Source organism: Tachyglossus aculeatus, chromosome 7 (genome assembly GCF_015852505.1).
Source record: "Tachyglossus aculeatus isolate mTacAcu1 chromosome 7, mTacAcu1.pri, whole genome shotgun sequence".
Taxonomy (NCBI): domain Eukaryota; kingdom Metazoa; phylum Chordata; class Mammalia; order Monotremata; family Tachyglossidae; genus Tachyglossus; species Tachyglossus aculeatus.
Genome location: NC_052072.1, coordinates 39121871 through 39144461, shown reverse-complemented (window position 1 = coordinate 39144461; position 22591 = coordinate 39121871).

Genomic DNA, 22591 nt, shown 5'->3' with positions numbered 1-22591 from the left:
AAGCACCTCGTGCTCCAGAGCTGATAAACTGACCCCTCACCCGGTCAGGTAACTCCACACGCCTGCCTCATGGTTATGATAGAGTTCCCTTTTCACAGTCAGTATTGGGTATTCATAAGACGAGAACCTGACTGGGCCTTTAGAGCTGAACTTCTGAGGGGATCAGTCCATTAATCTCAGCTTCACTGTAACCATTATTGGTGCAGAAGGTTAGAAACTAAGCTTTTCCACTTTCCATGTTAACTTAGTTCTGCTTCTGTGAACCACTGAATTGCAAAGAACCAACTATCTAGCAGTCTATCAGTGGAATTTATTAGGCACTTATTGTGTGGAAAGACCTGTCCTAAGCGCTTGGGAGACTACAATACAAAGGAGTTGGTGACACATTCCCTGCCCAGGAGGAGCTTACAAATCTAGAGGGGAAAGTTGGGGTGAACTAGGGTAAATTATTAGCCCTGTAGAAGCAGCATGATGCAATGAATAGAGCACCAGCCTGGGACTCAGAAGGTCATGGGTTCTAATCTCGGCTCTGCCACTTGTCTGCTGTGTGCCTCGGGTAAATCACTTCACTTCTCTGTGCCTCAGTTACCACATAATAATAATAATAATAATAATAGCATTTATTAAGTGCTTGCTCTGTGAAAAACACTGTTCTAAGCACTGGGGAGGTTACGAGGTGATCAGGTTGTCCCATGGGGGGCTCAGTCTTAATCCCCATTTTACAGATGAGGTAACTGAGGCACAGAGAAGTTAAGTGACTTGCCCAAAGTCACACAGCTGACAATTGGCAGAGCCGGGATTTGAACTCATGACCTCTGACTCCAAAGCCCGTGCCCTTTCCACTGAACCACGCTGTAAAATGGGGATTGAGACTGTGAGCCCTATGTGGGACAGGAACTGTGCCCAACCTGATTTGCTTGTATCCACCCCAGCACTTAGTACAGTGCCTGGCATATAGTAAGCGCTTAACAAATACCATAATAATTATTATTATTTTATAGATGAGGTAATTGAGGCCCAGAGAAGTGAAGTGATTTGCTCCAGGTCACACAGCAGACAAGCAGCAGAGCCAGGATTAGAACCTGTGACCTGATTCCCAGACCCATGCTCTGTCCACTATGCCATGCTGCTAGCTCATTTGTCCTGTATAATATGAGGTCAATATATTTTGCACCTCCTAAGTATTTTGTGATGAAAAGAGGCACTGCTTTTATTTATAATGATAAAAACAACTTCAATTTATGCGGTCAACACCGCCTCTATCACCACCTAAGCTTTTCTTAATCAATTCTATTAAGAGTTCCTTCAGTGCATTTATCCAGAGCCACAATGTTAATATTAAAGGTAAAGCATAAAGCTGCCACTCTGTTAACAGGTGGTTATTATCAAGCGTAAATTTTCTCCCATACTTCCCCTGCTTATTATTCTCCGTCCCCCTGATTTGGAATGTGATGGTTCTGCGCACACGTGCCTGGAAGGACCTTGGGTGGTGGCCGTGGGTTTGACAAACATGTCTCTTCTTTCCTAAGCTTGGTTTTCTCACGGTCATTGAAAAGGAGATCAGGTGATATGTGTGGGATTGCTCCGGTACAGGTGCAGAGCAGGTCCTGAAGGGAGGAGGAAGCCTTCACTTTCTATACTCAGGATTCTTTCAATAACCCTTCAAGTATAGTCCTTGGCATCGGGATTCCGGCTTTGCTGGCAGGTTCCAGGGAATCTGAGTGTGAGAAAGTCAGTCAAGCGGAGGAAAATGAAAAAGCTTGAGGTCCTTGGGCAAAATCTCTCCCTCCCCCTTCCCCCCCCTTCTCTCTTTTTCTCTCCCCACAAAACACCCCCCGCCATAACTAGATAACAAAGGGGAGCCAAGTCACAGCCACCTTGTGAATGGCTGACATTTGTTCATTTTACGATTTGGAAGTAAATATCTGAAGCGGTAAAGCAAGTAAAATGATCCTGAATTTACAAGGAGAAGAAAACCCACAAAAGCCACTGGAGTTAAATTTATTCAATCTCTCTCTCTCTCTCTCTCTCTCTCTCTCTCTCTCTCTCTCTCACACACACACACACACACACACACACCAGGGAAAGGTTTTATCTGAGTTTTTCATGGGTCAGAGAGTGAAATCAAAAGAGTCTTCCTTTGGTGATCGACATTCCTGCAATTCACTAGTGCCCCCAGGCCTTTCATCATCCTGGCCGAAGGTGATGAGAAACTCTCAGGCTTCGGCCAGCTGAGTTGAGGCTTCCCAACACACCTTTAAAGGTAGAGCATGCTCAGCAATTCAGGCCCTCGGGTTGGCCCAGTGGCTGACTAAATGAGCAAAATGTCACCAAAGCTGTGTGATGTTTTAATGTCCAATTAGAGGACAATACAAATTGTTTTATTTTGGGAAGAGATGTAGTTTTGTCATAGTAGTAATAGCCTTTATTAAGAGCTTACTGTGTGCAAAACACTGTACTAAGCACTTAATATATAAAAAGTATACAAGTGGGAATTAAACATGGACCTTGACCCTCTAGGGGCTCATGATTTTTGACTAGAAGTGGGGGGCTTGAGATATACTGGGGGCATTGAAAGAATGAAACATTAAGCAGCATGAGACAAGGACAAATACGCAATGCGCAAAAGAAAAACAGAAGACAGTAGGAGCTTCTTATTCCTGCCCAACAACGGGCTCACAGTCTAGAATTCAAAAATGATTGCATTTGGAACTTCTTTGTCCCCAAGGCTTCAGTGTATGCGTTACTCCCAGTTACAGGGATGCGTATGGACACCCTTATGCCACTGGGTGAGACTTACTACCGCAGTGATCGGCTGTGGTTGGAGGAGTAGAATTTCAGGCTCCTTGTGATTCAGAGTCCACAACATGCCCAAAGCCACACTAAACTGCTTTCGCGATCCCTACCCTTCCCGGGATTTTAAGGGGACCGCCTTAGGAGGTCACAGCTAGAGGGTCAAAAGTTCTAGGGCCAATTTTTGGCCAAAATACAGATTTGAGAATTTCAGTCAACCACAGCAGTCACTATGCCAGAGGGTTAAAAGAGTTAATACTCATCCCTCTCTCCCTAGTTTAAAAACACTTTGGGACTCACTCCTGCCAATGTTCTAAAGCACTTTTAGACTGTGAGCCCACTCTTTTAGACTGTGAGCCCACTGTTGGGTAGGGACTGTCTCTATATGTTGCCAACTTGTACTTCCCAAGCGCTTAGTACAGTGCTCTGCACACAGTAAGCGCTCAATAAATACGATCGAATGAATGAATGCTCCAGTTACTCCCTAGTAATAATAATAATAATAATAATAATAATAATAATAATAATTATGGCATTTATTAAGCGCTTACTATGTGCCAAGCACTGTTCTAAGCGCTGGAGAGGTTACAAGGTCATTAGGTTGGCCCACGGGGGGCTCACATTAATCCCCATTTTACAGATGAGGCCCAGAGAAGTTAAGTGACTTGCCCAAAGTCACACAGCTGACAATTGGCAGGGCCGGGATTTGAACCCAGGAGCTCTGACTCCAAAGCCAGGGCTCTTTAGTTAAGAACATTAATGAAGCTCAGGAATTGGCAACCCCAGGCAAATGCCCCAAGGAGCCGGTGGCATTTTAAGGCATTTTAGCTGGGATGATAATAATAATAATAATAATAATAATAATAATAATAACAATAGCATTTGTTACGTGCTTACTATGTGTCAAGCACTATTCTAAGCGCTGGGGTAGATACAAGCTAATCAGGTTGAACACAGTTCCTGTCCCACGTGGGGCTCACAGTCTTAATCCCCATTTTACAGATGAGGTAACTGAGGTCCAGAGAAGTGACTTGCCCAAGGTCACACAGCAGACATGCGGTGGAGCCTGGACTAGAGCCGGAGCCGGGACGTCAACCTCTGGTATTCATTCATTCATTCATTCAGTCGTATTTATTGAGCACCGACTGTGTGCAAAGCCCTGTAATAAGCACTTGGGAGAGTACAATACAACAGTAAATGGACACATTCCCTGAACCAGGGACCCTGATTCCCACTTCCTGATTGACGAGCCCATTTCAGTAGGCCTCTTGGGATTCAATTGAGGCATCCCCTGGGGTCCTCTTAGGACACCCCTCCCTGCCTCTGAGAGGAGCATCAATGTTATCACAGACCTGAAAGTGGTTATAGGGGCTTCTGTGGTCCCTCTCTGAGCCCAGTGCAGGCTGTGCCCATTCCCCATCACTCCCAATTTGGCACGGCAAAGAGAAGCAGGGTGGCTCAGTGGAAAGATCCCGGGCTTTGGAGTCAGCGGTCATGGGTTCAAATCCCAGCTCCGCCAATTGTCAGCTGTGTCACTTTGGGCAAGTCACTTCACTTCTCTGTGCCTCAGTTACCTCATCTGGAAAATGGGGACTAAGATTGTGAGCCCCCAATGGACAACCTGATCACCTTGTAACCTCCCCAGCGCTTAGAACAGTGCTTTGCACATAGTAAGTGCTTAATAAATGTCATCATCATTATTATTATTGTTATTACAGCAGCCATTTCTGGCCACCGATCACTGCCGTAGTAAGTCTCAATGTTCAATCAATCAATCAATCGTATTTATTGAGTGCTTATTGTGTGCAGAGCACTGTACTAAGCGCTGGGGAAGTACAAGTTGGCAACATATAGAGACAGTCCCTACCCAACAGTGGGCTCACAGTTCAAACACATCCATGTATCTAGGAGTAATGCATACACTGAAGCTTTGGGAGCACAGATTCCAAATGCAATAATAGTAATAATAGTGGCATTTATTAAGCACTTACTATGTGCAAAGCACTGTTCTAAGTGCTGGGGAGGTTACAAGGTGATCAGGTTGTCCCACGGGGGGCTCACAGTCTTAATTCCCATTTTACAGATGAGGTAAGTGAGGCACAGAGAAGTTAAGTGACACCCAAAGTCACACAGCTGACAAGTGGCGGAGTCGAGATTTGAACCATTGACCTCTGACTCCAAAGCCCGTGCTCTTTCCACGGAGCCATGAAATGCAATCATTTTTGAATTCTAGACTGTGAGCCCGTCGTTGGGTAGGGATTTGTCTCTATCTGTTGCCGAATTGTATGTTCCAAGCGCTTAGCACGGTGTGCTGTACACAGTAAGCGCTCAATAAATGCGATTCAATGATTGGCTGCAAATCCTAGAATGATGACACCATCTAACAAAAACGAGGGGAATATTGTCAGGTTGACCACAGTTCACCAAAAGAATTTCGAACACGTAAGTAATGGGAAAAAACACATTTTTCCAAGCATCAATTGATGGCTTTTTTGCTTTCACTAACTAACATGCAATTTACTTTTTTTTTTTACCATCAGTCTATGTAGTATGTCAACAAAGGATGTATTGTTCATTACTTCTCCAAAACATGATAAGGCACGACCCATTTTGCGCTGTTTAAGAAAAAAAAAAAAGCTAATGGAGCCCAGGAGACGAAAATTAGTAAGCCTAGCCCGAAATGAGGTAAAGGTTGGCCAAGGACCCGCTCTACACTCAGGTTGAAATGGAGCTTGGAAGGTAAATATTGCAGGGATCCACAATGAACCCTTTATTACACGGGCCATTTTGATGAGTTAATTGCTGCGCTTTGCCGACGGGTAAGCGGTTTTCTTCTCGAATCATCAAACGACATTTATTAAAGGCCGTCGTGATTATGGAATGCGATTTTTCCTCGTTGCCCCGATTGGGTGGCTCTAAACCAAAGTTGGGATTTCCCCCCAGTGCCACTCTTCCTTGAGGGGCAACTGGGGGAGCCCAGAGGAATTTGTGGCGTCTGGGAATTGGGGAATTCCAAGCGGGCTGGCAAGGCCTTCCCCTGCACGCTTCTCGGAAAAAAAAAAAGGGGATAAAATCATCATCATCATCATCAATCGTATTTATTGAGCGCTTACTGTGTGCAGAGCACTGGACTAAGCGCTTGGGAAGTACGAATTGGCAACATATAGAGACGTTCCCTACCCAACAGTGGGCTCACAGTCTAGAAGGGGGAGACAGAGAACAAAACCAAACATAGTAACAAAATAAAATAAATAGAATAGATGTGTACAAGTAAAATAAATAAATAAAATGTGTTTGGGTCATTTTCCAGCCCCGGCGGGAGTGTCTGCGGAAAAAATAAAATAAAAACAAGGTGTCAGAGGACGAGGGGACACCTTGTTTTTACAGTGCCTTAAGTGTATTATTACTGTATTTATTTTATTTTGTATCTATTTATTCTATTTTATTTTGTTAATACGTTTGGTTCTGTTCTCCGTCTCCCCCTTCTAGACTGTGAGCCCACTGTTGGGTAGGGACCGTCTCTCTATGTTGCCAACTTGGACTTCCCAAGTGCTTAGTACAGTGCTCTGCACACAGTAAGTGCTCAATAAATACGATTTAATGAACCAATTAATATAAATAAATAAATAGATAAATTACAGATATAATTAGCACTGACTCTCTGTCCCTAATGGGAAAAGAGAGTTTCAAGAAGGAAAAGAAAGTGCAAATATAAACAATAAGCGCTCAATAAATACGATTGAATAAATATATACCTGTATATATGTATATATGTTTGTACATATTTATTACTCTATTTTACTTCTACATATCTATTCTATTTATTTTATTTTGTTAGTATGTTTGGTTTTGTTCTCTGTCTCCCCCTTTTAGACTGTGAGCCCACTGTTGGGTAGGGACCGTCTCTCTATGTTGCCAACTTGGACTTCCCAAGCGCTTAGTACAGTGCTCTGCACACAGTAAGCGCTCAGTAAATACGATTGAATGAATGAATGAGAGAGGCGGGAGGTTCCGCTCAAGACTGAATAATAACAATAATATTATTATTCTCAATCCTGATCGTATTTATTGGCCATTTACTGTGTGCATTGAGAGAGTACAACAAACACATTCCCTGCTCACAACTAGCTCACAGTTAGTGGGGGTGACAGGCATAACTTGGACTTCCCAAGCGCTTAGTACAGTGCTCTGCACACAGTAAGCGCTCAATAAACACGATCGAATGAATGAATTAATATAAATAAAAATAAATAGATAAATTACAGGTATAATGAGAACTGACTCTCTGTCCCTAGTGGGAAAAGAGAGTTTCAAGAAGGAAAAGAAAGTGCAAATATATCGTGTGGGACATGGACAGCGTCTGACCTGATTAGCCTTTATCTACCCTTGCGCTTAGTACAGTGCCTGGCACGGAGTAAGCGCTTAACAAAATAGCGGAGTTTTTACTATTATTGTTAGCCAGCAAGGAAAGAGCACGAGCTTGGGAGTCAGAGGACCTGGGTTCTAATCCCTACTCCCCCTTCTAGACTGTGAGACCGCTGTTGGGTAGGGACCGTCTCCATATGTTGCCAACTTGTACTTCCCAAGCGCTCAGTACAGTGCTCTGCACACAGTAAGCGCTCAATAAATACGATTGAATGAATGAATATGTACACGCCCACTGTTGGGTAGGGACCGTCTCTATATGTTGCCAACTTGCACTTCCCAAGCGCTCAGTACAGTGCTCTGCACACAGTAAGCGCTCAGTAAATACGATTGAATGAATGAATGAATATGTACACGCTCACTGTTGGGTAGGGACCGTCTCTCTATGTTGCCAACTTGTACTTCCCAAGCGCTCAGTACAGTGCTCTGCACACAGTAAGAGCTCAGTAAATACGATTGAATGAATGAATGAATATGTACACGCCCACTGTTGGGTAAGGACCGTCTCTATATGTTGCCAACTTGGACTTCCCAAGCGCTTAGTACAGTGCTCTGCACACAGTAAGCGCTCAATCATCATCAGTCATATTTATTGAGCGCTTACTGTGTGCACAGCACTGTACTAAGGGCTTGGGAAGTACAAATTGGCAACGGATAGAGACAGTCCCTACCCAACAGTGGGCTCACAGTCTAAAAGGGGGAGACAGAGAACAAAACCAAACATACTAACAAAATAAAATCAATAGAATAGATATGTACAAGCAAAATAAATAAATAAATCAATAGAGTAATAAATATGTACAAACTTATATTCAATAAATACGATTGAATGAATGAATATGTACACGCCCACTGTTGGTAGGGACCGTCTCTATATGTTGCCAACTTGGACTTCCCAAGCGCTTAGTACAGTGCTCTGCACACAGTAAGCGCTCAGTAAATACGATTGAATGAATGAATGAATATGTACACGCTCACTGTTGGGTAGGGACCGTCTCTATATGTTGCCAACTTGTACTTCCCAAGCGCTTAGTACAGTGCTCTGCACACAGTAAGCGCTCAGTAAATACGATTGAATGAATGAATATGTACACGCCCACTGTTGGGTAAGGACCGTCTCTATATGTTGCCAACTTGGACTTCCCAAGCGCTTAGTACAGTGCTCTGCACACAGTAAGCGCTCAATAAATACGATTGCATGAATGAATGAATGAATCAACGTACACATCAAAAGAAGGAAGGGAGACGGGCGGGGAGGAGTGGGGCCGGAGGGGAGGTGGGCGGGGCTCGGATCTGGACGGTGATTGGAGGAGAGTGTGCGGAGGGGTGTGGCTAAAGGGGGAGGTGGCCGATGATTGGAGGAAAGCACGGGGCGGGGCGTGGCTTAAGATAGTTGGGCGGGGCTCTGAAAGGGCGGTACGGGGGCGTGGCTTTGTGGGGAGGTGGGCGGTGATTGGAGGAAAGCGTGGGGAGGGGCGTGGCTGTAGGGGAGGTCGGCGCTGATTGGTGGCGAGTGCGGGGCCGGAGGGGAGGCGGGCGGGGCTCGGAGGTGGGCGGGGATTGGAGGAGAGCGTGGGGAGGGGCGTGGCTACGGGCAGGTGGGCGGTGATTGGAGGAGAGCGCGGGGCGGGGGCGGGGCTTGGAGGAGAGCGCGTGGGGCGGGAGCGTGCCGGGGGTGCCGTGCCGGGCCCGGAGGCTAGGGGGCGGTCAATGCCCCGGGGAGCCCGGCACGTGGCGCCCGCGCGCGCGCCCGCCCGCCCGCCCAGCGCCAACCACACAGGGCCGCCCCACACCTTCGCATTCAGTCATTCATTCATTCATTCATTCATTCATTCGTATTGATTGAGCGCTTACTGTGTGCAGAGCACTGTACTAAGCGCTTGGGAAGTACAAGTTGGCAACATATAGAGACGGTCTCTACCCAACAGCGGGCTCACAGTCTAGAAGGGGGAGACAGACAACAAAACAAAACATATTAGCAAAATAAAATAATAGAATAATTAAGTACAAATAAAATAAATAAATAAATGGAGTAATAAATACGTACAAACATATATACATATACACAGGTGCTGTGGGGAGGGGAAGGAGGTAAGGGGGGAGGGGGAGGGGGAGGAGTGGGAGAGGAAGGAGGGGGCTCAGTCTGGGAAGGCCTCCTGCTCCTCATTCACTCATTCATTCATTCATTCATTCAATCGTATTTATTGAGCGCTTACTGTGTGCGGAGCACTGTACTAAGCGCTTGGGAAGTACAAGTTGGCAACATATAGGGACGGTCCCTACCCAGCAGTGGGCTCACAGTCTAGAAGCGGGAGACAGAGAACAAAACAAAACATTTTAACAAAATAAATAGAATAGAAATGTACAAGTATCCTCTTCCTCCTGCTCCTCATTCATTCATTCATTCATTCATTCATTCATTCAATCGTATTTATTGAGCGCTTACTGTGTGCGGAGCACTGTACTAAGCGCTTGGGAAGTACAAGTTGGCAACATATAGAGACGGTCCCTACCCAACAGTGGGCTCACAGTCTAGAAGGGGGAGACAGAACAAAACAAAACATTTTAACAAAATAAATAGAATAGAAATGTACAAGTATCCTCTTCCTCCTCCTCCTCATTCATTCATTAAATCGTATTTATTGAGCGCTTACTCTGTGCAGAGCACTGGACTAAGCGCTTGGGAAGTAATAATAATAATAATAATGATGACATTTGTTAAGCACCCACTATGTGCAAAGCACAGTTCTGAGCACTGAGGGATACAAGGTGATCAAGCTGTCCCACGTGGGGCTCACAGTCTTCATCCCCATTTTACAGATGAGGAACTGAGGCTCAGAGAAGGTAAGTGATTTGCCCAAGGTCACACAGCAGACATGTGGTGGAGCCAGGATTCGAACCCATGACCTCTGAGTCCAAATCTGGGCTCTTTCCACTGAGCCACGCTGCTTCTCTAGTAAGCGCTTAACAAATGCCATCATTATTATTATTCTCTGGGCCTCAGTTCCCTCATCTGTAAAATGGGGATGAAGACTGGGAGCCCCACATGGGACAACCTGATTACCCTTTTATCCCTCCCAACGCTTAGAACAGTGCTTGGCACATAGTAAGCGCTTAACAAATACCATTATTATTATTATTATTATTATTATTATTATTATCATTATTCTCTGGGCCTCAGTTCCCTCATCTGTAAAATGGGGATGAAGACTGTGAGCCCCACGTGGGACAACCTGATTACCTTTTATCCCTCTCAACGCTTAGAACAGCGCTTGGCACATAGTAAGCGCTTAACAAATAATATTATTATTATTATCGTTATTATTATTCTCTGGGCCTCAGTTCCCTCATCTGTAAAATGGGGATGAAGACTGTGAGCCCCACGTGAAACAACCTGATCACCTTGTACCCTTCCCAGCGCTTAGAACAGTGCTTTGCACATAGTAAGCACTTAACAAATGCCATCATTATTATTATTATTATTATTATTATTATCATTACTAAGCGCTTGGGAGAGGACACTACAACAATAGAGACAATCCCTGCCCACATCGGGTTTACAGTCTAGAAGCGGGGAGACGAACTTCAAAACGAGTAAATAGGCGTCAATTCATTCAATCGCATTTATCGAGCGCTTACTGTGTGCAGAGCACTGTACTAAGCGCTAATAAATGGAATTATAGATAGATGCATATTCATTCAGTCGCATTTATTGAGTGCTTACTGTGTGCAGAACAAAGTACTAAGCGCTTGGGAGAGTACAATATAACAATAAAGAGACAAAAAATCCCTGCCCACACCCGGTTTACAGTCTAGGAGGGGGGAGGGGGGGGAAACGGACATCAAAGCAAGTAAACAGGCATCGCTATAAATAAATGGAATTATAGATGTATACATATCAAAACAAGTAAACGGGCATCGATATCAATAAATAGAATTACAGATATATACAAATATACGTAAGTGCTGGGGGGGTCAGCTGTGGGACTTTGGGCAAGTCACTTCACTTCTCTGTTGCCAACTTGTACTTCCCAAGCGCTTAGTCCAGTGCTCTGCATCATCATCATCATCAATCGTATTTATTGAGCGCTTACTATGTGCAGAGCACTGTACTAAGCGCTTGGGAAGTACAAATTGGCAACATATAGAGACAGTCCCTACGCAACAGTGGGCTCACAGTCTAAAAGGGGGAGACAGAGAACAAAACCAGCGCTCAATAAATACGATTGATTGATTGATTGAGTCTCTGGGCCTCAGTGATCTCATCTGTAGAATGGGGATGAAGAAGTTGAGCCTCACATGGGGCAGCCTGATTCCCTTGTATCTACCCCAGCGCTCCAACAGTGCTTTGCACATAGTAGGCGCTTAACGAATGCCATCCTCATCATTACCCCGCAGGAGCCTACGCAGGCTGGGTTTCAGCGCTTAGAACAGTGCTTGGCACATAGTAAGCTCAATGTGGCTTAGTGGCAAGAGCCCGGGCTTGGGAATCAGAGGTCGTGGGTTCTAATCCCACTCCGCCACTTGTCAGCTGTGTGACTTTGGGCAAGCCACTTCACTTCTCTGGGCCTCAGTGACCTCATCTGGAAAACGGGGATTAACATTGTGAGCCTCACCTGGGACAACCTGCTGACCTTGGATCTACCTCGGCGCTTGGAAGAGTGTTTGGCACATAGTAAGCGCTTAACAAATACCATTATCATCATTATTATTAACAAATTCTAATCCCGCCTCCGCCACTTGGCAGCTGTGTGACTTTGGGCAAGTCGCTTAACTTCTCCGTGCCTCAGTTCCCTCATCTGGAAAATGGGGATGAAGACTGTGAGCCCCATGTGGGACAACCTGATTACCTTGTATCTACCCCGGCGCTTAGAACAGTGCTTCAATCCATCAATCAATCAATCAATCGTGTTTATTGAGCGCTTCCTGTGTGCAGAGCACTGTACTAAGCGCTTGGGAAGTACAAGTTGGCAACATATAGAGACAGTCCCTACCCAACAGTGGGCTCACAGTCTAAAAGGGGGAGACGGAGAACAAAACCAAACATACTAACAAAATAAAATAAATAGAATAGACACGTACAAGTAAAATAAATAGAGTAATAAATATGTACAGACATATATACATATGCTGTGGGGAAGGGAAGGAGGTAAGATGAGGGGGATGGAGAGGGGGACGAGGGGGAGAGGAAGGAAGGGGCTCAGTCTGGGAAGGCCTCCTGGAGGAGGTGAGCTCTCAGTAGGGCCTTGAAGGGAGGAAGAGAGCGCACATAGTAAGCGCTTAACAAATGCCACCATTATTATTAGTAGTATGCCATTATTATTATTTGAGGGTGGTCGCCCGCCAGCCTCCCGTCCCTCTTCCCCATCGTCTAGGCCATTTGTGGAACCAGTGTAGACAGGGCACCCCAACCTATGTGGGGCAGACGAAGTTTGTGGTGGTCCGGGAATATGCCTGTCAATGCAATGTCCTCTCCCAAGCGCTTAGTACAGTGCTTTGCACACAGTAAGGGCTCAGTAAATTCTTTGGAACGCAATAACTCATTTCAGCCGACAAGAAAGGCCCGAATAAGTGTTCTGCAGCCTTCTCATTCATTCAATCGTATTTATTGAGCACTTACTGTGTGCAGAGCACTGTACTAAGCGCTTGGGAAGTACAAGTGGGCAACGTATAGGGACGTCCCTACCCAACAGTGGGCACACAGTCGAGAAGGGGGAGACGGAGAACAGAACGAAACATATTAAATTGACAAAATAAAATAGAATAAATATGTACAAATAAAATAAATAGAGTAATAAATGCATACAGACACATATACATATATACAGGTGCTGTGGGGAAGGGAAGGAGGTAAGGCGGGGGGGATGGGGAGGAGGAGGGGAGGATGGAGGGGGCTCAGTTTGGGAAGGCCTCACCCTTCCCCCCCCAAAAAAAGAAAGTTTAGAGGGGAGGAGGAAAGGGGGTGGCTAACTTTTTACTGATGGCCCGCTCGTCCCCTGGGCCCGGAGCCCACCTGCTTTCCGGTTGGAGATAAGGGGTTAATTATTGCCCCGTTGCAACACCCTTATCCTGACCTCTGAATCAAGTAAAGCAACGGCTTGTCCAGCAGTGGATTCAGTTTCAGGCAGGGTTCTTGGTCGAACCTACCCTGATCCCCCTTTCTCTTCCCCCCAAAAACCCCTTTCTTCCTTTCTTAATCCACACCTCTCTCCTTTGCAAAAGTAATCTTCCCAGACTGAGCCCCTTCCTTCCTCTCCCCCTCGTCCCCCTCTCCATCCCCCCATCTTACCTCCTTCCCTTCCCCACAGCACCTGTATATATGTATATATGTTTGTACATATTTATTACTCTATTTATTTATTTATTTTACTTGTACATATCTATTCTATTTATTTTATTTTGTTAGTATGTTTGGTTTTGTTCTCCGTCTCCCCCTTTTAGACTGTGAGCCCACTGTTGGGTAGGGACTGTCTCTAAATGTTGCCAACTTGTACTTCCCAAGCGCTTAGTACAGTGCTCTGCACACAGTAAGCGCTCAATAAATACGATTGATGATGATGATCTATTCTATTTATTTTATTTTGTTAGTATGTTTGGTTTTGTTCTCTGTCTCCCCCTTTGAGACTGTGAGCCCCCTGTTGGGTAGGGACTGTCTCTATATGTTACCAACTTGTACTTCCCAAGCGCTTAGTACAGTGCTCTGCACACAGTAAGCGCTCAATAAATACGATTGATGATGATGATCTATTCTATTTATTTTATTAGTATGTTTGGTTTTGTTGTCTGTCTCCCCCTTCTAGACTGTGAGCCCACTGCTTGGTAGGGACTGTCTCTATATGTTGCCAACTTGTACTTCCCAAGCGCTTAGTACAGTGCTCTGCACACAGTAAGCGCTCAATAAATACGATTGATTGATTGATTGATCTTCAGACAAAATAGTTCTCTTGAGAGTTTACTTGGTAGCCACCCCAAAGTGGCTGGTCTGTTTTTCCTTTTCGGACTGGGAACTGGTTCAAATCTGGGGCCTTCCTTTTTTAGTTTTTTTTAAATTCCATCTCCCCGGGCTTGGGAGTGGGAGATCATGGGTTCTAATCCCGGCTCCGCCGCTTGTCTGCTGTGTGACTTTGGGCAAGTCGCTTAACTTCTCTGTGCCTTAGTTCCCTCATCTGTCAAATGGGGATTAAGACTTGGAGCCCCACGTGGGACAACCTGATCACCTTGTATCCTCCTCAGCGCTTAGAACAGTGCTTTGCACATAGCAAGCGTTTAACAAATGCCATCATTATTATTATTATTATTTATTATTATTATCCAACGTGGTGAACGTATATGGTCCTTAAACATATTCATTCTTTCATTCAATTGATTTATTGAGCACTTACTGTGAGCAGAGCACTGGACTAAGCGCCTAGGAAGTACAAATCGGCAACAAATAGAGACAATCCCTACCCAATGAAGGGGTCACAGACTGAGCCCCTTCCTTCCTCTCCCCCTCATCCCCCCTCCATCCCCCCATCTTACCTCCTTCCCTTCCCCACAGCACCTGTATATATGTATATATGTTTGTACATATTTATTACTCTATTTATTTATTTATTTTACTTGTACATATCTATTCTATTTATTTTATTTTGTTAGTATGTTTGGTTTTGTTCTCTGTCTCCCCCTTCTAGACTGTGAGCCCACTGTTGGGTAGGGACTGTATATGTTGCCAACTTGTACTTCCCAAGTGCTTAGTACAGTGCTCTGCACACAGTAAGCGCTCAATAAATACGATTGATTGATTGATTAGAAGGGGAAGACAGACAACAAAACTAAACAAGTCGACAGGTGTCAAGACCATTAGAATAAATAGAATCATAGCTATACGCACATCATTGATAAAATAAATAAATAGGTACAAATAAAATAGAGTAACAAATATGTGAGCCCACTGTTGGGTAGGGACTGTCTCTATATGTTGCCAGCTTGTACTTCCCAAGCGCTTAGTACAGTGCTCTGCACACAGTAAGCGCTCAATAAATACGATTGAATGAGCATACAAACGCTTCTTAAGACGTTTGCCCCGCTCAGAAGTTTAAAATCCCAGCCTGAACTAGGCCACGGCTACGTGGGATCGCGCCTTCTCCCCTGCAGCTAGAGGAGCTAGGGTCATTCATTCATTCAATCATATTTATTGAGCGCTTACTGCGTGCAGAGCACTGTACTAAGCGCTTGGGCAGTACAAGTCGGCAACCTATAGAGACGGTCCCTACCCAACAACGGGCTCACAGTCTATTAAATAATAATAACGGCGTTTATTCGGCGCTTACTATGTGCAAAGCACTGTTCTAAGCGCTGGGGAGGTTACAAGGTGATCAGGTTGTCCCACGGGGAGCTCACAGTCTTCATCCCCATTTTCCAGATGAGGTCGCTGAGGCACAGAGAAGTTAAGTGACTTGCCCAAAGTCACACAGCTGACACATGGCAGAGTCATCATCATCATCATCAATCGTATTTACGGAGTGCTTACTGTGTGCAGAGCACTGTACTAAGCGCTTGGGAAGTACAAGTTGGCAACATATAGAGACAGTCCCTACCCAACAGTGGGTCGGGATTTGAACCCCTGACCTCTGACTCCAAAGCCCGGGCTCTTTCCACTGAGCCACGCAGCTTCTGGCTATAATAATGATGGCATTTGTTAAGCGCTTACTATGTGCAAAGCACTGTTCTAAGCGCTGGGGAGGTAACAAGGTGATCAGGTTGTCCCACAGGGGGCTCACAGTCTTACTTCCCCTTTTACAGATGAGGTAAATGAGGCACAGAGAAGTGAAGTGACTTGCCCAAAGTCACACAGCTGACAATTGGCAGAGCCGGGATTTGAACCCATGACCTCTGACTCCAAAGCCCGGGCTCTTTCCACTGAGCCACACTGCCGACTTGTACTTCCCAAGCGCTTAGTTGAGAGGCAGCGTGGTTCAGTGGAAAGAGCCCGGGCATTAGAGTCAGAGGTCATGGGTTCAAGTTGCGGGTCCGTCCAGTGTCAGCTGTGTGACTTTGGGCAAGTCACTTCACTTCTCTGGGCCTCAGTTACCTCATCTGGAAAATGGGGATTGCCTGGAGGCTCCCCGCGGAGCAACCTGATCACCTTGTAACCTCCCCAGAGCTTAGAGCAGTGCTTTGCACATAGTAAGCGCTTAATAAACGCCATCAGCATTATTATTACAGTGCTCTGCACACAGTAAGCGCTCAATAAATACGACTGAATGAAAGGAGGGGAGGAAAAGGCGGATGTTGGGGAGGCCTGTGTGGGCTGCAGAACCCCCTCCCCGTCCTTATCTTAGAAGAGATAAGGACCTGTACATATTTACATATTTGTACATATTTACTATTCTATTTATTTTGTTAATGATGTGCATAGAGCTTTAATTCTATTTGTTCTGACGATTTTGACACCTGTCTCCCATGTTTTGCTTTGTGGTCTGTCCCCCCCTCCTATCAATCAATCAATTGTATTTATTGAGTGCTTACTGTGTGCAGAGCACTGTACTAAGTGCTTGGGAAGTGCAAGTTGGCAACATATAGAGACGGTCCCTACCCAACAGTGGGCTCACAGTCTAGAAGGGGGAGACAGAGAACGAAACAAAACATATTAACACAATAAAATAAATAGAATAAATATGTACAAATAAAATAAATAGAGTAATAAATATGTACAAACATATATACATATGTACAGGTGCTGTGGGGAAGGGAAGGAGGTAAGGTGGGGGGATGGAGAGGGGGGTGAAGGGGAGAGGAAGGAGGGGGCTCAGTCTGGGAAGGCCTCCTGGAGGAGGTGAGCTCTCAGTAGGGCCTTGAAGGGAGGAAGAGAGCTAACTATGTGCAAAGCACTGTTCTAAGCGCTGGGGAGGTAACAAGGTGATCAGGCAGATGTGAGCCCGTTGTTGGGTAGGGACCGTCTCTATTGCCGACTTGGACTTCCCAAGCGCTTTGTACAGTGCTCTGCACACAGTAAGCTTGGCTCAGTGGAAAGAGCCCGGGCTTTGTACTCAGAGGTCAGGGGTTCAAATCCCGGCTCCGCCAATTGTCAGCTGTGTGACTTTGGCCTAGTCACTTAACTTCTCTGGGCCTCAGTTCCCTCATCTGTAAAATGGGGATTAAAAGACTGTGAGCCCCCCGTGGGACAACCTGATCACCTTGTAACCTCCCCGGGGCTTAGAACAGAGCTTGGCACATAGTAAGCGCTTAATAAATGCCATTATTATTATTAAATACGATTGAATGAATGAAGAGAAGGCCCTCTCTCTGCTAAGAGGGTGAGAGATGGGTCTTTTCCTCTCCCTTGGATTCCTTCCTTCCCGCAGGGCGGCTGGACACACACACAAAACACACACACACACACACACACACACACACAGTCGCCCCACTAAGCCTGATCCAACTTTCAGGGGGAGTGGTTTTCCCAGGCTTTTAACAGCAGCTGCTATTTACCTTCTTGGCTTCTTCTGTATAATATAAACCATCCCCCGCGCTCCTCCGCCGCCTTCCCTCCCTCCAGCACAGACACACACAGACACACACACACACACACACACACATCCTCCAGCCGAACCTCAGCCTCCGCAGCAATAAAACATCTTGGCACGTGCTACAGCTCCAGAATCGCCCTGGCCTGCCGACTGATGTCAAACTGCGGCCTTGCTTGGGCAATCCTTAAAGGGCCCCCGCCAGTCCTAAAATAATAAAAAAATAATAACGGCATTTATCCAGCGCTTGCTCTGTGCAAAGCACGGTTCTAAGCGCTGGGGAGGTTACGAGGTGATCAGGTTGTCCCACGGGGGAGCTCCCAGTCTTCACCCCCATTTTACAGATGAGGTCGCTGAGGCACAGAGCATTTAAGTGACTTGCCCAGAGTTACACAGCTGACAGTTGGTGGAGTCGGGATTTGAACCCTTGACCTCGGACTCCAAAGCCCGGGCTCTTTCCACTGAGCCACGCAGTGCTCTGCACACAGTAAGCGCTCAATAAATACGATTGAATGAATGAATGAATGAACAGTGAGAACTGAGAGCTCACCTCCTCCACCACCACCACCACCTACTGAGAGCTCACCTCCTCCGGGAGGCCTTCCCAGGCTGAGCCCCCTTTTCCCTCTCCTCCTCCCCATCCCCTCTGCCCTACCTCCTTCCCCTCCCCACAGCACCTGTATGCATGTTTGTACAGATTTATTACTCTACTTATTTCACTTGTACATATTTACAATTCTATTTATTTTGTTAATGATGTGCATCTAGCTTTATTTCTATTTATTCTGGTAATAATAATAATAATGATGGCATTTGTTAAGCGCTTACTATGTGCAGAGCACTGGGTTGGGGGGGAGGCTATAAAGTGATCAAGTTGCCCCACGTGGGGCTCACAGTCTTAACCCCCATTTTACAGATGAGGTAACTGAGTCTCAGAGAAGTTAAGTGATTTGCCCAAGGTCACACAGCAGACATGCGGCGGAGCCGGGATTCGAACTCATGACCTCTGACTCCAAAGCCCGTGCTCTTTCCACTGAGCCATGCTGATGACTTGACACCTGTCCACTTGTTTTGTTGTCTGTCTGCTCCTTCTAGACTGTGAGCCCGTTGTTGGATAGGGACCGTCTCTATATGTGGCCCACTTGTACTTCCCAAGCGCTTAGTACAGTGCTCTGCACACAGTAAGCACTCAATAAATACGATGGCATGAATGAATGAACAGTGCTTTGCACAAAGTAAGCACTTAACAAATGCTATTATTATTATTATTATTCTCTAAAGGAGCGCGAGGCTGGATGGACAGAAAAGAAAGGCAGCCTTGGTGGTGGAAAAGGAAATAAGGGGTAGGACTGCTCTGCCTCACTCCCTTCAGGGGTAGAGAAGCTGGTTTGGGATAATAATAATAATAATAATGGCATTTATTAAGCACTTACTATGTGCAGAGCACTGTTCTAAGCACTGGGGGGGATACAAGGTGATCAGGTTGTCCCAGATGGGGCTCACAGTCTTCATCCCCATTTTACCGATGAGGTCACTGAGGCTCATAGAAGTGAAGTGACTTGCCCAAGGTCACACAGCAGACATGTGGCAGAGTCGGGATTCGAACCCATGACCTCTGACTCCAAAGCCCAGGCTCTTTCCACGGAGCCACGCTGCTTCTCTGTTTCGAGGGCAGATGTGAACGTTTCCCTGGCCCTCAAATCTCGTTTATTCAAAGAACAAGGTCTTTTTCCAGCTTTCTTTTGGCATTCCACTCCCTTAATCTCCTTCATTCAGGCTGTCACGGTTGGAAATCTCTGGTCAGTTTAGTCCGGGAGCCTGGGGAGGCCCGAGACGGAGTTTCAGAAAGGTTCGGGTGATGAGGGATGGGAAGTCTGTGGGTGGTGTTGCCGATTTGTACTTCCCAAGCGCTTAGTACAGTGCTCTGCACACAGTAAGCGCTCAATAAATACGATTGATGATGATGGTTTTCCCAAAAAAGCCACCATCGCGACGCTAGTCCCCGCAAAGCCAGTGGAGAATGGGAAGCGATTTCTCGTTTTCCTAATTAAAGTCAATCAATCAATCAATCGTATTTATTGAGCGCTTACTGTGTGCAGAGCACTGGACTAAGCGCTTGGGAAGTACAAGTCGGCAACACATAGAGACAGTCCCTACCCAACAGTGGGCTCACAGTCTAGAAGGGGGAGACAGAGAACAAAACCAAACATATTAACAAAATAAAATAAATAGAATAGATATGTACAAGTAAAATAAATAAATAGAGTAAGAAAAATGTACAAACATATATACATATATACAGGTGCTGTGGGGAAGGGAAGGAGGTAAGACGGGGTAAGTCATTCGCTCTTATCCCAGGTTCCCCGATGTCTGCATCTAGATACCCCTCAGAGATAATAATGGCATCTGTTAAGTGCTTACTATGTGCAGAGCACTGTTCTAAGCGCTGGGGGGGATACAAGGTGTTCAGGTTGTCCAACGTGGGGCTCACAGTCTTAATCCCCAGAGATGATTCCAGTTGGTCACCCAAGGTGTATGACTCCCCAGATGGAAAGACACCACTGAAAGATCTCTAAATTGAGCAGCGTGGCTCAGTGGAAAAGAGCCCTGGCTTTGGAGTCAGAGGTCATGGGTTCAAATCCCGGCTCCGCCAATTGTCAGCTGTGCGGCTATGGGCCAGTCACTTCACTTCTCTGGGTCTCAGTTCCCTCATCTGTAAAATGGGGGTGAAGACTGTGAGCCCCACGTGGGACAACCTGATCACCTTGTATTCTCCCCCATCGCTTAGAACAGCACTTGGCACATAGTAAGCGCTTAACAAATGCCATCATTATCATTTTCTGGGCCTCAATTCCCTCCTCTGTAAAATGGGGGTGAAGATTGTGGGCCCCACGTGGGACAACCTGATCACCTCGTATCCCCCCACCCAGCGCTTAGAATAGCGCTTGGCACATAGTAAGTGCTAAACAAATGTCATCATTATCATTCTCTGAGCCTCAATACCCACCTCTGTAAAATGGGGGTGAAGACTGTGGGCCCCACGTGGGACAGCCTGATCACCTCGTACCCCCCCCCCGCCAGCGCTTAGAACAGCGCTTGGCACATAGTAAGCGCTTACCATCATTAGCATTCTCTGGGTCTCAGTTCCCTCATCTGTAAAATGGGGATAAAGACTGTGAGCCCCACGTGGGGCAACCTGATCACCTTGTATTCCCCCAGCGCTTAGAACAGCGCTTGGCACATAGTAAGCGCTTACCATCATTAGCATTCTCTGGGTCTCAGTTCCCTCATCTGTAAAATGGGGATAAAGACTGTGAGCCCCACGTGGGGCAACCTGATCACCTTGTATTCCCCCAGCGCTTAGAACAGCGCTTGGCACCTAGTAAGCGCTTAACATCATTAGCATTCTCTGGGTCTCAGTTCCCTCATCTGTAAAATGGGGATGAAGACTGTGAGCCCCACGTGGGGCAACCTGATAACCTTGTATCCCCCCAGCGCTTAGAACAGCGCTTGGCACCTAGTAAACGGTTAACATCATTAGCATTCTCTGGGTCTCAGTTCCCTCATCTGTAAAATGGGGATGAAGACTGTGAGCCCCACGTGGGGCAACCTGATAACCTTGTATCCCCCCAGCGCTTAGAACAGCGCTTGGCACCTAGTAAACGGTTAACATCATTAGCATTCTCTGGGTCTCAGTTCCCTCATCTGTAAAATGGGGGTGAAAACTGTGGGCCCCACGTGGGACAACCTGATCACCTTGTATCCCCCCCAGCGCTTAGAACAGCGCTTGGCACCTAGTAAGCGCTTAACAAATGTCATCATTATCATTCTCTGAGCCTCAGTTCGCTCCTCTGTAAAATGAGGGTGAAGACTGTGAGCCACACGTGGGACAACCTGATCACCTCGTATCCCCCCAGCGCTTAGAACAGCGCCTGGCACATAGTAAGCGCTTAACAAATGCCATCATTATTCTCTGGGCCTCAGTTCCCTCCTCTGTAAAATGGGGGTGAAAACTGTGGGCCCCACGTGGGACAACCTGATCACCTCGTATCCCCCAGCGCTTAGAACAGCGCTTGGCACATAGTAAGCGCTTAACAAATGCCATCATTATCATTCTCTGGGCCTCAGTTCCCGCCTCTGTAAAATGGGGGTGAAAACTGTGGGCCCCACGTGGGACAACCTGATCACCTCGTATCCCCCCCAGCGCTTAGAACAGTGCTTTGAACATAGTAAGCGCTTAATAAATGTTATTATTATTATTACTATTATTATCTGTAAAATGAGGATGAAGACTGTTAGCCCCACGTGGGACAACCTGATCACCTCGTATCACACCAGCGCTTAGAACTGCCCTTGGCACATAGTAAGCGCTTAATAAATGTCATTTTTATCATTACTATTATTATCTGTAAAATGGGGATGAAGACTGTGAGCCCCACGTGGGACAACCTGATCACCTCGTATCCCCCCCAGCAGAACAGCGCTTGGCACCTAGTAAGTGCTTAATAAATGTCATGATTATTATTACTATTATTATCTGTAAAATGGGAATGAAGACTGTGAGCCCCACGTGGGACAACCTGATCACCTCGTATCACCCCCAGCGCTTAGAACAGCGCTTGGCACCTAGTAAGCGCTTAATAAATGTCATTATTATTATTACTATCATTATCTGTAAAATGGGGATGAATCAATCAATCTATTTATTGAGCGCTTACTGTGTGCAGAGCACTGTACTAAGCGCTTGGGAAGTACAAGTTGTCAACATATAGAGACGGTCCCTACCCAACAACGGGCTCACAGTCTAGAAGGGGGAGACAGACAACAAAACAAAACATTTTAACAAAATAAATAGAATAGATATG